This window comes from Prionailurus viverrinus, chromosome D3 (genome assembly GCF_022837055.1).
Source record: "Prionailurus viverrinus isolate Anna chromosome D3, UM_Priviv_1.0, whole genome shotgun sequence".
Classification (NCBI taxonomy): Eukaryota; Metazoa; Chordata; class Mammalia; order Carnivora; family Felidae; genus Prionailurus; species Prionailurus viverrinus.
In genome coordinates this window covers 17431111-17447923 of record NC_062572.1, presented here as the reverse complement: position 1 = coordinate 17447923, position 16813 = coordinate 17431111, and the positions used below count along the sequence as shown (strand labels likewise).

The window sequence follows — 16813 nt, the reverse complement described above, 5'->3', positions numbered from 1 at the left end:
CCTGCTCGTACTAGCTGAGGGCTGCCTCTGGAGGGTGGGCTAATTTCCCAGCATGTCTGCGCCCGCATGTAGACGACAGAAAAAACCCTCAGGCTACAAACGGTAGGTGAAGGCAGACGAAGTCTGTCTGGTGAATTCCTAATGGTAAGGACGAGAGATACGGTCAGGGCACAGAGTCTGCCCCAGGAACTGGGCATCCAGATCCAGCACCCTATGCGCTGAATTGAGAAATAGAAGAGGAGGTGGGAAGGGGGAGATTGCTTTAGACCCACCGCTGCTGCCTACAGTGGTCTCCAGTGGGCAGCTGGATGTGGCTCTGGAGATCAAGGACCATCCAGGATATAAGCCAGTGGTGGTAGTTAGGGTTAGGGTTAGGGTTAGGGTTAGGGTTAGGTTAGGGGCGGGGGGGGGGGGGGGGAGCAACAGTAACACGGCTGGCACCTGAAGCCATTGGAGAGGATGCTGTGGGCCAGGGGGAACGCACAGCATGAAGAGGTCTGCGACCCCAGGGTGGACCCCTGAAGGACACCCACATCCCCAAACTCCGGCCACTGGTCCTGTGCAGCTGAGGCTGCTGAGAACATCCATTAAATGAGCCGCAGACAGAGTCTCAGGGCAGCACAGAGGAGAGTGATTACTAAGAAGAAGTATCTGAATTAAGGAAATAATTCTCTAGCATTTTTTAATTAAAACCTTCAACCCAAGAAGCTTGTTAATTTTAGCTTCGGCAAGTGGTTCTCCTGCCACTCGACATCCTGCTGCCTGAGCTCTGTCTGCGGTGCCCGCCTCTGATTTCCCTAATTTGTGAGGTGCTCTCACTTTGGGTGGCAGGAGGGTGATTACAGCCAGATGGGAAGGCAGCCCCTCTAGAGGCAGATTCCTGTTGGATCTTTGCAGCCAGCAGGAAGCTGGTGGGGGGGAGGCGACTCCTGGGGACTTTCTTATTCCCCCCTCCCACCTCAGATTAGACGCATTTGAAGAGAAGAGAAAAATCTTAGTTGCAGGGTGCTTGACAAAGAGATATCCAGACAGGCTGGCGGAGCACTCCCCCACCGTGTGAATGGAAGGGTGATGTTAATTCCTGACTAGCTCCATGGGCAGATGGGGAACTACGGAGTTCTTTCCGTGTGCCAAGCATCCTGCTCTTTGCCTGTTCTGTCTCAATCCTTACAATTAGTCTGTGCATTAGGTAGTATTATCAGTCCCATTTTACAGACGATCAAACCCAGGCTCGGAGAGCTGTAGTGACCTACTTAAGGTCACACGGCTAGCGAGCAGCAATGCCAGCCACCCAGGTTCTGAATAATGGGTAAAAGAAGCATTACTAAGAACGGGCAAAAACAGGGAGCCCGGGGACAAACCAGTGTGGTGTCCCTGGCCCGTACACAACATGCTCTGTGACTGTTAGCTATTTGTATTATTACGATGATCCTCATACTTTAAATGGCCTTCAGAAGACTACCACCCCCAAATTACAAGCTTCCTGGTGAGCCAAGATTCGTGTTCAAGGATGCTTCTCCCAGCATCATTTATTCATAGGGGTGAAAAGTTGGAACCAATCTAGGTATACAAAGATAGGGGATGAGGGTAATCACTTATGGGGGTTCCATACATCATCACAGCATGTATATGTTAAAAATCATATAGAAATAAATGATTAATGACATGGGGAAGATATTCAGAATATATTATTAGGTGAGGGAGTTCTTTAAAATTTTTTTTTTAACTTTTTAATTCATTTTTGAGAGACAGAGACAGAGTGATAGCAGGGGAGGGGCAGAGAGAGAGGGAGACACAGAATCTGAAGCAGGCTCCAGGCTCTGAGCTGTCAGCACAGAGCCTGATGTGGGGCTTGAACCCATGAGCCATGAGATCATGACCTGAGCCAAAGTCGGATGCTTAACCAACTGAGCCACCCAGGCGCCCCAAGTCATTTTAAAGCATGTTACCAACAGCATAATACCTTTTGTATACAAATTATTCGGGGGTGCCTGGGTGGTTCAGTTGGTTAAGCATCCACAACTCTTGATCTCAGCTCAGGTCATGATCTCATGGTTTGTGAGTTTGAGCCCCACATTGGGCTCTGCACTGACAGTGTGGAGGCTGCTTGGGATTCTCTCTCTCTCTCTCTCTCTCTCTCTCTCTCTCTCTCCTCTTCCCCTGCTGGTTCTCTCAAAATAAAAAAAAAAAAACTTTAAAAAAATGATTTGATTTGAAAAATAATACATGTGTTTATATGTATATATTCACATATATATACACATATATTTGAAAACTGAAAAGACAGACACTAAAATAAAAGTGAGTTTCCTCTCGGTGCTGTGATAGGTATGATTTGAATTGTTACTCTGCATTCTTTCCCACATATTCCACAATTGGCAGATACTCTTTTGTAATGAGGAAAAAAACCACGTGGCTATTATTATATATATTTTTTTTAATTTTTTTTTTCAACGTTTATTTATTTTTGGGACAGAGAGAGACAGAGCATGAACGGGGGAGGGGCAGAGAGAGAGGGAGACACAGAATCGGAAACAGGCTCCAGGCTCCGAGCCATCAGCCCAGAGCCCGACGCGGGGCTCGAACTCACGGACCGCGAGATCGTGACCTGGCTGAAGTCGGACGCTTAACCGACTGCACCACCCAGGCGCCCCAATATATTTTTAAATTTCGACATACTCTAATTGACCGCAGAGTCCCTCACTCTTGTTCGAGGAATATGACATCCTAGCTTGCCTTCCTAAATTGATCAATCACGTTTGGTTTGCCATTTTCTGTTTGCTCTGTTATCTCTGCTTAGCTGGACAGTATTTTTGTCTTTCCGCAGTGGTTTCTTTTTTCAAATACTTAGAGCTTCTTGGCTCCTGATCCTGTTTGCATCTGGGATGCACTTTGCTTGCCTTGAATGATATTTCTATTTCCTGTTCCTGCCTTTGAGGAGGACAGGATGACACATACTGCAGGAAGCATCAGCAATTTGTCTTCTGGTGTGAAAGGTCCTGTCCCTGCTGGGGTTAGTAGGTCCCTGCGGCCCAGCCCGAACTTGAGTCCCAGTGTCCACACTTCCACTGCCCCCAAAGTAAGGAGGGTTAAGGACTCATTCAGCCTTGCGGGGCAGGGCACGGCCCACACATAATGCCCTGTCAGTACCAGAGTCTCCCTACTCCTTCTGTCTGTTCACTCTTGAGCTTGGAGCTGCGTTAGAGACTATGGCTTTCTCCAGACTTCCTTCTCCATAGATCAGAGAACACACGACTTAAATCTGTCTGAAGTTGTTTTATTTTATTTTTTTCATTTTAATTTTTTGAGGGTGTGCGAATGAGCAGGGGAGGGGCAGAGGGAGGGAGACAGAGGACCTCATGCAGGCTGCACACCCGGCGCAGAGCCTGATGCGGGGCTGGATCTCACGACCGTGAGATCGTGACCTGAGCCACAATCAAGAGTTGGACGCTTAACTGACTGAGCCGCCCAGGCGCCCCTGTCTGAAGTTATTTTAAATTCGTGGTTCGTGAACAACACCTTTGTTTCCCCCACAAAGTTGTAGACCGATTGCAGTTAAAAAAAAAAAATTTTAATGGAATTTGGGTCAAGAAGGAAGGAAAATGCATATGATAAATCCTCTATCTCATTCCACTCTCTAAGTGTTTGAAAATACTTCGTTGTGCTAGAAACTAAATGACATGAAAATAGTTTTCAAGATATTGCCTCCCTTCTTGGGAGGATTAGCTGAGACATAGTCAGCAAAAAGTGTTTTCAACTATAAAATTACAGGTTGGCGTTACTGCTATTCCACATGTATGTTTCGATGCAACATGGAAGCAAGTGGATGCCGGCAGGTGAGAGGTGAAAGAAACCTCAGGGGCTGGCCTATCTGGAAGTTTCTATTGCAGGCTGGCTGCAGAGCCCTTGCTTGCGTGGAAGGTGAATGGGCAGGACCATCTAGGCTGTCAACTTCATCCCACCCCCTTTATCACACATGTGGCAAGATGGAGGCTGTGGGAGGCAATGGGGCTCCTCCGACCACACAGCCACGATTCTGGACTCGAACTCAAGTCTCCAGATTTGGCCGCGGGTCTGTAGAAGCCCCGTGTGCTTTGTGCCCTATTCAGTTACCTTGTAAGAATGCTGGCCTAAAGCCGCTCACTAATCATCAGAAGACCCACCCCTGGAAAGTCTAGAATTGTGTGGGTGCACTAGGGGGAGATCCCAAACCAGCCATCTGGGACTTGACTGAGCACCTCAGGCCACCCCAGAGTGGGACATGACATGACAGTGATCAAGAACCGAGCCGGATGAACGCCTACATGAAGACATTGCAGGTAGGGGCTTAAGAATGTGAGTCAAGTCACCCAAACCGAAGTTCGAATCCCAGCTCCACCACTTGCCAGCTGAGAGCTCAGACGAGTGGGCCAACTTCTCACACATGAAGAGTTTCCTCACTGTGCCAATGGAGACTGATAATACCCCTTCCCTTTTCGTGTAGTGATGAGGACAATGAGATAATTCATGTCGAATGTTCTTCACGGTGCCTGGTGGGTGCTCAAAAATGTCAGCCGGGAGATTAGTCTTTCACTACATAAACCAATATTTGCTGACCCTCTGCTAGGTGTCTACTACTTACTGACCATCTACCAGGCAGCGCCCCAGATGCACACAGCACAGTTGAGAACAAAGAAGAAAAGTCTCCGACCTCCCGGGGTTCCCATTTGGAGGAGAGACAGGAAGTAATCAACAGAAAATAGCAACTGGGGAGAAGTGCCTGAGGACAGTGGATCCAGAACAAAGTGGCAGAAGCTGAGGAACGGCCACCGGCCAGGCTGTCAGTGGGCTCAGAGGGGCCTGGTTGGGAAAGGGGCTATAGGGAGGACTCGAATAAAAGGGAGGAGCCGACAAAGAGGTCAGGGGAGGACACTGCAGGCAGGGGGAGTGGCTGGCGACCTCCTGGCCACTGTTAACTGGAACAGAATGGACGACAGGGCAGTGGGTCCGGAGGTCCAAGAAGTAGCTGGGGCCTAATATATCAGGCTTTATGAGCCAAGGTCAAGGCATCGAATTTTATTCAAAGGCCTCGGAAGCCTTTGTAAGATTTCCAGCAGGGGTGACGTGATGTGACCTCCTTGGGTTTCACTACATTTATCAGGTATTCCAGTTATTGACTGACTTCCTATAGCCCCCCTCCCCATCCCCCCACTGTGTCCTGTAGGCTCTGAGGGCAAAAATCAAGCTCAACCCATCTTGACAACCCCTTCCCTTCAGGCCCTAAGAAACTGCCCTGGGTCCCTGCAAATATTTGTTGAATGAAAAAAGAAACAAAGACGGATGGACCTGTTTTCTTTGCATCTGCCTTAAACCTGGTCTTGGTTCTGCTGCCTTGTCTCCTCGGGGAGGGACTGTCAATGTGGCTGGCTCTCACTCTCTCATCTTGGTGAGGGAAGCCTGTGACTGTGACCGGGGGGGGGGGGGGGGGGGGGGTGGGGGGGGTGGCAGTACTGAGCGAGTGAGAATGATGATGGGAAGCCGGGCGGTTGGTGACACGCCTGGTCATTCGTTACCTGCTGGCAACTTGGCACAAGAGAAATCGGGCCCTCGGAATTCTAAATGAACCTGCCTCTCTGGGTGAAATAGCCAGGGTTCCATCTTAGCCCAGACGCATGGTCCTGGAAGGCATTCCAGAGAGACTGCCGGTTCCCAAGATCCAGCCACTGCAGGATTCAGGAAACCACGTGCAGTTTGGTCACCCAAACTGGACAAAAGAAACGCCCAGAGAGGAAAAGGTTCCTCTGATATCTGTCTTCCATCAGATGATGCTAATGATTTAAGACAGGGATAGCATGTATGTTTCATGTCAATTCACACTGACAGGTAGTGGCTGCCTGTGTTGAGGCTTCCGAGGTTCCATCCGGGCTCAGATGGAGAGAAGCTGTGATTCGTTAGTGATGTCTGTCAAGACATAAGATGGAGGAGCAATAGTCTAGTACCACAAATTTTCCATCCTTGTTCTAAAGCCAAGAACCTAAAATATTGTCCTACAGAAGGAAAAAGGGGATATTTTGTTTATCTCCAGTGCACGTCATTTGGTTTTGATTTTGCCTCGATGGAACATTATCTTCAATAATAACCTAAAAGGTGCCAGACACTAGGCTCTCTGCTTTACAGGTATTACCTTCTTTTCTCTGCATTACTACTCTAAGGTACCATCATAAGTATCTGACACACAAAGAAATTCCAGCTTAGAAAGTTGAGTGACTTGTCCAAAGACTCTAAGCCAGTAAGTGGCAGAACCAAGATTTGAACGCAGCTCTGTGGAATAAAGACTCCACATCCCCTCTCAGCATCTGCATTTTAGCCCCACCCCCACTCACAGATACACGCACACACACACGTGCCCATGTATGCATACATACATACGGACATGAACACACACGTACACACGTATGCACATGCGCACATTTCACGCATACACATACACACGTACATGCATGCACAACACATGCGTGTGCGCACATGGTACACACATATACACACATATACACCCACACACATGCACATACACACACGAAGCTCTCTCCTGTATTTAACCTCCATCCCTCTTGCTGCAATAAAAGCAAAGTCCATCTGAGAACCCCACCATCTAAATTCAAGATCTGAGCAACTCTGAGCAACCCTGCCCAATACAAAGGCCACTGGCCACAAGTGGCTAATGACACTTGACGTGTGGTCAGTCCAAACTGAGAGGTGCTGTAAATGTAAAATGCACACCTGATTTTGAAGACTCAGTAGAAAAAGAAGAATGGAAAATATCACACTAATAATGTTTTATGCTGATTATGTATTAAAATTATAATAATTTTGATACACTGGGTTGCATAAAATATATTATCAAAATCAATCTCACATTTCTTGCTCTTGTCTCTCTTTTTTAAAGATTTTTTTAGGGGCGCCTGGGTGGCTCAGTCGGTTAGGGGTCCGACTTCAGCTCAGGTCATGATCTCACAGTCCGTGAGTTCGAGTCCCACGTCGGGCTCTGTGCTGACAGCTCAGAGCCTGGAGCCTGCTTTGGATTCTGTGTCTCCCTCTCTCTCTGTCCCTCCCCTGCTCATGCTCTGTCTCAAAAAAAAAAAATTTTTTTTTTAAAGATTTTTTTAAAAGTAATCTCCACATTCAGGGCGCCTGGGTGGCACAATTGGTTAAGCATCTGACTCTCGATCTCAGATTAGGTCATGATCTCCTGGTTTGTGAGTTTGAGCCCTGCACTGGGCTCTGTGCGGATGGGGTGGAGTCTGTTTGGATTCTGTCTCTCTTTCTCTCTGCCCCTCCCCAGTTTGTGCTCTCTCTCTCTCTCTCTCAAAATAAAGAAATAAATGTAAAATAAATTAATCTCTATAGGCAACGTGGGCTCAAACTCACAGCCCCAAGATCAAGAGTCACATGCTCCACCGACTAGACCAGCCAGGCCCCCCTCTCGCTTTTTTTATTAATGTGGAGCTGAGATAATTGAAAGTGACACACATAGCTCACATGTGTGGCTTATAAAATAATTTCTATTACACAGCACTGTTTTTGAGATCAGAAGAGGCCAGAAAGGCAAAATGATTGGCCTAGGTCACCTCACTTTGGGCAGGAGATAAAGGACCACATCTTAGTTGGCTTGTCCTCAGGTCCTATGCTCTTTGTTCCTTAGAGGAAGGGCGGCTGGCTGGAAACCTTTGGTCTTCCTTTCAGACATACTTTCGCGGGGAGAAGTGGAGGAGGGGAGAAATGCAATTTAGACCAAACCGGAAAACACTTTTTTCCCATTCCAATGCCTGATGGGACACAGACATTTGGGTCCATGAGCCTCGACTATCTTCTCCTGGAGGCTTGCAACCAACCGGGGGGCCGCCTACATGCCTGCTCCATTTGTTGGCCCCCAGCAGGTGTGTTCCCAGGGACAACAGCCTGGACAGACCGTTCTCTCAGGCTCAGGCTGTCTGGGACAGTCCAGGTGTCTGAGAACTTGACTGCATCCTGAGTAACTTTGCAGTCAGCTGTGGCTCCAGTGGGCGCTCAGGGACTCGAGTCAAGCAAGCCCTCATCACGACTGCCTGCCAAATCCTTACGTTCCGGCTCGCGACTCACACTCTCTCTATCACAGTACCGCTCAGCAAGGAGCAGGCATGATTCCCACACGAATTGAGGTTGATTGGACACTCTGAGATTCAACTTGGCCTCTAGAGAAACTGTCTTGAAATGCATCTCTGCCTCTGCCATCCATTCACTTAAAACATCCTCGATGGCTCCCCACTGCCACCAGAATGAATTTATGTTCTTCAGCCTTCCTTGCCCAGAAGAGGGACTCTCCTGATGCCTCCAGGCTACCTCTGGGGAATGTGGCCAGTCCCTTCCAATCCAGCTTGCTGCAGACAGCTTGAGGTGCCATTGTCTGCAACTCTCTGCCCGAGGGCTTTCCTGATCTCCAGAAGGCTGCTCTGCCTGCTTCAGGAAGTGCTGGGGAATTACACCTTGAAGGAGCAGCCTTGGACCAACTGAGGGAAGCGGACAGCTCTCTTGTTTCTCTGTGGAATCATTCTTTGGTGGGCGTTTTACCCCCACTTCCTAGCATCTTTCCCAGGGATTAAGCTCCAGCTGCCTTCTGTATGAATAAAAAAACCCATATCCCCAGGAAGGGCTCTGAGAGATCTCTTTTGACCTCAGGGGAAGGCAGCATTCAGATTAAGCCAACACTTGGAAGGCAGAGAGAGGTGGGACCCTCGGTGACACGGCAGAGTTACTGGAATTCAGCTTTGCCCGCTCCACGCTCTAGCTTCTGACTTTTTGGCTATGTTGGCCTGTGTTTCTTTGATTTTCTGAAGTAAACTTCCACCTGCAACAGGGGTGTCACCTGCCCGTTGTTCCCACTTTGAGGTGCTCAGTCCAGTCCCAAATGGAATCTCCCCTCCAGGGCACTCACACATTTCTGGAGTATCTAGGGATCTTCTGAGGATTAGTGAGTGTCTTTAGGGCAGCATTCTTACAAGGTGGATGAATGGGGTACAGAGCACAGGAAGGGCCTTGATGTTACTTTCCTGGTGCCAGGACAGTCAGTAGGAAAGTTCTGGAGACCCAGGCAGGGGCTGGCTCCCTGGACATGATGGAAATCCAGGTTGGGTGAGCCCACCCCCGGCCAACAGGCTGGTCCCCAGAGGGCTCAAATGCTGTCCCTCCCAGGCGCTGACCACTAGAGTGACAGTCTCGGGAATGGAACACGAGCCTTCAAGTCTCCAGTCTCCAAGCTCCTCCCCTGCTGTGGTCCTGGATCCTGCCTCATTCATCTTTAAGCTCATCCTCCAAATTATTTTTATGTGGCAGTATTTAATGGCGTATCAGAAATAAAGTGTTGAAAAGGAACCCAGGCCTTTCGCAAGCTGTGACACCCCAGGAAAGGTCCTGTGATTAGAACACAAAAGTCCATTTCCCTTCCCTGAAAAGGAGTAACAGTATCTTTATTCCTCTTGGAAAGTGATCCTCCACCCAAGGATTAGCCAAAAGGCTGATTCGGTCTCCCATCCAAATACTAACCAGGCCCGACCCTGCTTAGCTTCCGAGATCAGACGAGATCGGGCGCGTTCAGGGTGGTATGGTCGTAGATGCCAAAAGGCTGATTCGGATGCCTCTGGCAAGGTGGATGCATTAATACATCTTGTACAACCCCTTAACCTTAAATTACAAGGCATCCTGGTGTGCTAGCACCGTACAAGGGTGCCATTTTGGTTACACACATGTATCTATCTCAACTTCTAGAAGACTGTGTGCTCCGGGAGGACAGGGATGATATATTCAGCTCTGTTTATCCCAAACTGAGCTTCAGTTATGGCCCATATTCACCAGCATCGCCTGCACCGGACAAGAGTCAAGCCAGGGTACAACATTCTTTCCTACCCCTCCAAGGCTCCACGTCCAACCCTCTCCCCCATGCAAAACAGTGACCTTGCAATACAAAGTTACAATATATCACTTCTCTGCTCTTAGAGGAATGAGTATCAAACCCAGAAACTCAGGCAGGCGGGAAGCGGAAATTTAATCATTACCACCTACTGAACGCTTACATGGGCTAGGGGCTGGTCTAGACGTCTCACCTGAATTATTTCATTTATTCCTCACCATATTTCTACAAGGTAGTTATAATCATAATCCCCATTTCACAGTTGGGGAAAATGGAGGATCATAAAGGTTAAGTCACATGGTCCAAGGTCACACAGCCAGCTAATGTCAGAGCCAGGATTCAATCCCAAGCAGCCTGACTTCAAAACCTGCCCCATCAACCGGACAGGACCCAGCATCTGTCTTTCTGGGGAGTATGGTCTGGGGACCATTGTGAGCTACACTCAGGAAGGCAGGAGTTTCTTCCTCTTGGAAAACTACATTACACAGTATGTTTCTTGGCTGAGCCTCCAAGAAAGAGTTCTGCCGGAACTAAAAAGGATTCCAGTTTCCTTGCAGAGGTGGAAGGGTGGGGGTGGGGGTGGGGGGAACCAATATTTTTGATCCCATCAGAAAAGACACTCTGTATGGCTCTCTGTCCCATTTTGGACTCCCTCTATTCTCGTCATATCCTTACTAAAAATGAAGGATCTGGAGTGCCTGGGTGGCTCAGTCGGTTGAGCCCTGGACTGTTGATTTTGGCTCTCAGATCATGGTCTCCCAGTTCCTGGGTTCGAGCCCCTCCACAGACTCTGCTCTGACAGTGTGGAACCTGCTTGGGATTCTCTCGCTCCGCCCCTCCCCCTGCTCTCGCACTCTGAAATTAAATAAACTTTAAAATAAAAAAAAAATAAAAAAAAAAAAAATAAATAAAATAAAATAAAAGGGCACCCGAGTGGCTCAGTCCGTGGAGTGTCCAGCTTTGGCTCAGGTCATGATCTGGCAGTTCGTGGGTTCAAGCCCTGCCTCAGGCTCTGTGCTGACAGCTCACAGCCTGGAGCCTGCTTCGTATTCTGTCTCTCTCTCTGCCCTTCCCCTGCTCATACTCTGTCTCTCTCCGGTCTCTCAAAAATGAACGGAAATGTAAAAAAAAAAATTTTTTTTTTTGCAATAAAATAAATAAAAGGAAGGATGCGCTCTCTCTCCTTGGCTACTTATTCTAGAAGCCGCGCTCAGTTTGGCCACAGTTCCCATTCTGTCTCAGCCATCCGTTTGCAGATTGTAGCTGAGGACTTTGTGTGTCAGACGGTGCTAACGACACGGCAGCCAACGTCATAGCTGCAGGTCTCCTCTCCGGAGTGGACAGTCCAGGTGAATGCAGCCTTTTCTGCTCCCTTTACAAAGCATCATGGTTTTTGGTTGTGGTTTTTTTAATTTGGGGGCTGTGCTGAGGGAAGGGAAACAAGGGGTGGGCGGGAACAGCCTCGCGTGACCCTCAGCACCCGGGTGGGTTCCGCGCAGTGCAAGGAGAGCTGCGGTGGGGCCAGCACAGAGAGTTCCGGGGGCCGCAGCTGTCCTCCTGACCCCCATCTCCGCCGCCTGGGCAGCCCGCAGCTCCCCTGCAGATGTGACAGCGTGGGCATCACCAGCAATCAGGAACGGAGGCCCGTCTCTGCGCCCGGCGCTCCCGGCAGAGCCCGGACGTTTTCCCTCTGGGCTCAGAGAATAAAGGCCTCGCTGGCAGGCAGATAATGGCCTGGCCGCCTGTCGTTCCACCTTTCAGGAATTTGGAGGGGAGGAGTTCCTTTTCCGGAGGCCACCAGAGCTGACCTTGAATTCTGGGGCCGAGATGCAGCTCTTGATGGACCTGTCTGTGAACGGTGCCAAACGGAGCGGCGTCTTCCTTCCCAGGGCCTCAGGTCTAGCTTCCCTTGGACGCTTGGGGGTCATCCTGTTCTGTTCGGCTTCAAAGGACAGAGAAACAGGACGAATGCCCTCCCCGCGAGAAGTCATCCCGGGCCAGGTTATCACTTCACACACAGCCCACGGGCTCTCCGGAGGGCGCCCAGCAGCCACACTGCGCGGGTCTGTTGTCACGTGACCACGCCCTCACCCTGGCCCCAGCTGATTGGCCAATGGTGGGCACATGACCTGGGAGCAACCAATCCTCAGGTTGCTGGCAAACAACATGCGCGGTGGCTTCAAAAGGGTGAGCTAGTTCAGTGCTTTCCAAGGGGAAGGGTGGACGCGCTGGGGGCACGGAGAACAGTTCTAGTTGGGGCACATAGGATTTTTAGTTTTTACTTTTTTACACATGTGATTTTTTAAAACTTTAATTGTTACGCTTTTATTTTGGGCTGTATCAGGAAAATGCTGGCTCCCGTTTATGGTACTGAATAAAAATTCCCTTTATGATACATAATATTAAATTCAAACAATTGATTTTTTTTTTTATTGTGTAGTGTAAATTTTAGCCCGGCTTTTAGAAGTCTGTGGCAAATAAGGCAATAGAGGAAGGCAAATGATTGGCAGGTGGTGAAGTCCCAAGGCCACATTCCTCCCTCAGGAATTGGAAGGGAGAGACAGGGGTAATTGGTGATGGGTGTCCTTGGGGTTGAGTCAAGGCCACAGCAAACCAAAGCCATGTGCAGGCTGCAGCTGTGAGGGAGAGGGCAAAAACGAAGAGGGCGGGAAAACTGGTTGGCGGTAAAAGAGAAGATTTTAGTAAACGTGCGTCAGGAGTTGGGAGACAGAGAAACAATGGAAACAAAGGTAGAGATGGAGAGACTGAGACAAAAAGACAGCTGGATGGAGAGAGAAACTGAGACAGGCAGAAATGCCCTGTTACCTACCTCCCGGGACTACCTGGGTCTGCCTCCACTCCGCACATGTCCTTCCAGTGAACCCTGCTTGCTTCTTGAGATACCCTGAGTGGGTCTGCATTCACATAAGAAAAGCTAACATAAATGGATGGATAGGAAAAAATTGTAGTTTGAAGATTCTTGGGCACCGGCCAGCACATTTAAATCGACAATGGCAGGCAATGAGGAGCCATTGAGGGTTCTTGAGAGAGAAACAGGGAGGTACTTGGGTGAGCTAGGTAGGCTTAGGGAGAAATTTAAGGAGATACTCACTTGTAAGCTCAGATATCCAATACCAGTAGATGGATGATTTCCACTGCTCCTCTGTGAACTTCATGGACTTCACCGAGCAGAAGAAGTACCAACAAGGGTATGAGGTCCTACTCTAGCCAAACCCCCAGGTAGCCGTCTCTAGAACTTTGCTACTCTGGAAGCAAACCGAAAGAACCAGTTGGTATATAATTTAAATTCTGCTAATGTGTATTTACTATCTGCACCCAATTATCACCAATCAATATAACAGTTATTACTTAATGGGTGAAAATTGTAATTCCAGTGCCCCAGATCGGCATAGGGCGTTGCAGCTAATTGGGACAGAACTTAATTCAGCAGTGTAATGAAAATGTAAATTCCCACACATTAATCAAACAATTATTTCTATAACTGCTAGACAGCTGATCCTAAACCTAATTAGGAAATAAACAAAGTTAATCAGTGAGCAGACAACATTTACTAATCATATATGTGTCACAAGAAAAGAAATATAAGGCAGTCATTCATTAAAACATCCCAAACCCAAACCATTCTGCCATCTTTAATAATACGGCCTCTCGGCTTCAAAGAGGCAATATACGAATTTTTATTAGAGCATTTTTTCTGCTTTAGGGTCTAGGAGACACCAGAAAACAAAGATATGTATTACCATGTACAATAAATAAGGGTGCCCGTTTAAATAACAGAACCAAGAGCTGGAAATGTACTTATGTGATATGGTGGACACAGTGGGCTCGCTTCGAGCTTAATTATCAGAGTGCAGTTCTCTTTAAGTGAGAGGGAGGAAAGGAAGCTCATTCCATTAGAGACATAAAAACTGGAAGACGACGTAAACCAAAGCCAATGGCACTTCTCTGTCTACACTGCACATCCTTAGCTTCTTGTCAAAACTGCTGCCTGGTACAGTTCTAGGCCCCAAACACGGATTCGTCCCCTCAACTTGCCTGGGCTGCTGATTGGTTCTTGGGGCTTTTACTGTCCCTGATGCCTCTGTGAGGCTCTGCCCGACCATCATGTGGATCTGAGGCTGGTGCAAGCTCATCTGGAAATTTCCCAAGGGAAGTTTGTGCTCGCCTCTTGGAAGCAGCAAATGCACAGAATGGAGACATTTGGGAGGCTGCTGGGTGAGGAATACCTAATCTGAGAATTTCCCTTGGAAAAACCTGGATTCCCTCATTATCACACTGCACAGCTGAACCTAACACCAGCTAACACAGACGGAGGGTTGCCAGTGAGCTCTGCCACTGCCCTACATGGTGCTATGGTCTGAATGTTTGTGTCCTCCCAAATTCATATATTGAAATCCTAACCCTCAAGGTTATGGTGCTAGGAGGTGGGGACTTAGGGCTCTTATAAAAGAGACTCCAGAGAGCTCCCTCGCTTCTTCCGCCACGTGAGGACAAAGCCAGAAGCCTGCGACCCAGAAGAGGACCCTCACCTGACCATGCTGGCCCCATATTCTCAGATTTCCATTGTCCAGAACTGTGGGCAATAAAGTTCTGCTGTTTATAAGCCACTCCCTCCGTCTGTGGCATTTTGTTATAGAAGCCTGAACAGACTAAGAGACTTACATTAATGTGTAATATCCCTCACAACAACCCCATGGAATAGGTACCATTGTTATCAGCTCCATTTATACGGATGAAGAAACTGAGGCACCAAGAGTTCAAGCAGCTTGGCCTATCATGCAACTTGCAAGTGGTGGGTAGAGCCAGAATTTGAACCTTTGTAGTCAGCTTCCACAGCTCGCGGTTGACTATGTTCACTGGCTGAGTTTGGGTTTCCCTACATGCCCCATTTGTGTTCCCAGAACACTTTGTGTTGCTCCAGTTGTATCGTTTATCAATTGGTGTTACTGGGAAATTGTTGGTCAATGGGTATTACTTCCTACAGCACAGGCTGCAAAAGATACCAAAGGTTCTATGATGAAAATCCGGTTTGTAACTCCTGCCCTCACCTGCCCAGTCCCCCTCCCCTAGAGGCTGCCAATGATTCTTTCAATCCAAATACAAGCAATTACATTGTTTCAGTTTGAGTTTCCTCCAAAACAGACCTTAAGGTCAATATTGGGTGCAAGCAGTTCATTTGGGAGATCATCCCCAGCAGCAGAGTGAAAAAGTGGGGGGATGAGACAGAAAAGCGAGGAAATCCAAGTGTGAGTGAAGGAGCAGGTCGCCACTGTGGGTAACTGAGGCTGAATCCACATCTCTCAGTTGTTTCAACTGATGGGGAGGGAACTGAGGTATTCATCCATCAATGCCCACCTGTTATTGGTTGAAGGACACTTCAAGGTGTTAACCCTCCAGAAAAAGCCTCTGTGTGCCCTGGAACAGCCTGCAGACAAATCTTATATACATATGTGTTATGGCCTCAGTACAGGTGGTAAAATAATACACACACTTCTCTGTATCCTTCATCAACCTAACAATAAATGGTAGTGATCTTTCCGTATCAGTACATAAAGAACAACGTGATATTCTTGTGTAGATATGCTGTCATTTATTGATCAGTCACCTAACTTTGGTCACTTGGGCAATTTCCAAACTTTTGCTATTACCAATATGCTAAAGTGAATTACTCAGTACACGAGTCATTTTCTCCATGGATGGTTACATCTGCAGGTTACTTTCTAAAATTGGAATTGCTGACTCAAAGGGAATTTGCAGTTACAATGCTGCGAAACTGCCCGGTTAAGGGGTTGTACCTATTTAAACTCCAGGCAATGAATGAGAGTATCCTGCTCTGTGATAAGAAACAATGTACTTGTCTTTCTTTCCCTCTATATTTTGAGCTACTTGGGGATAGCAACCATTTTGGAGAACACATAGTAACTCTCCATAAATATTTGGATGGGTGGAGAGGTGAGTGGATGGGTGCGTGGGTTGGTGGGTGGGTGGATGAGTGGAAGGAAGGAGGGTAGGAAGGAAGGAAGGATGGATGGATGGATGGATGGATGGATGGGTGGGTGGAAGGGTGGATGGGTGGAATAGTAGATGAGTTACCCCAAATGTTTCATTCTTGTAGGGGCCAAGACTCAATGTAAATAAATAAATAAGAACTAGAAATTAATTATACTGGATTTCCTTTATTATATACTCTCATAGCACCTTTTGTAATCTCTGGAAGTGGCAGGAAGAAATTCAGCCGTGCTTGGCCGGAGGCAGGGCACTCACAGTGGCCGTGTTAGTATAAGCCAGGGCAGCTCAGCTTCCTGAGACGTACTGGGCTGGCCATTGTCAGCTGTTCTGCTGCTTGTTCATGAAAACAGAGCTGTCCCTCACCCTGAAGTCTGCAGAATTTCAGTAGGGGGAGGTTCAAGTACACTGTTCTTACTTCAGTTTTAAATTATAGATCCACTAAAATAGCCAAATTGTGTACAAATGCCTTTATCCACACCATACATAAGATGGAGAAAATATCGATTGTTCGTAGCAGAGAAGAATCCTATAATTTGGGGTGTGGCTTTGAGATGATGGGAAGGGAAAGCCCACCCCCACCCTTGGCCTGTGTCACCACGCCCCCACACCCCACACTGCTTCACTGCTTCTCTGATCAACTTTCTGTCTCCAGAGCCCAAATCCGTCCTTTCTGAAAGCTTTGCTGCTTTATTTTTCCAAGGACACGGGTGGCTCAGGGACTGGATGAAGAATTTGGCTCCCCTCCCTGCTTATGCCTGAACAGATCTCCTTAAGCTGCATTTTGGGTTTATTTCCTGGAATTTTTGTCAGCCAGGCAGACCCCAGGGAGGAGCACGTGGGAGCATTGGGAGAAGAGTGGAG

At 48.0% G+C, this 16813-nt stretch overlaps 1 pseudogene; it reads right to left on the bottom strand.

The window, feature by feature from the left end:
- Positions 1 to 9500: 9500 nt before the first annotated feature.
- Positions 9501 to 9628, bottom strand: LOC125149757 (uncharacterized; annotated as a pseudogene).
- Between the last annotated feature and the right edge of the window lie 7185 nt (positions 9629 to 16813).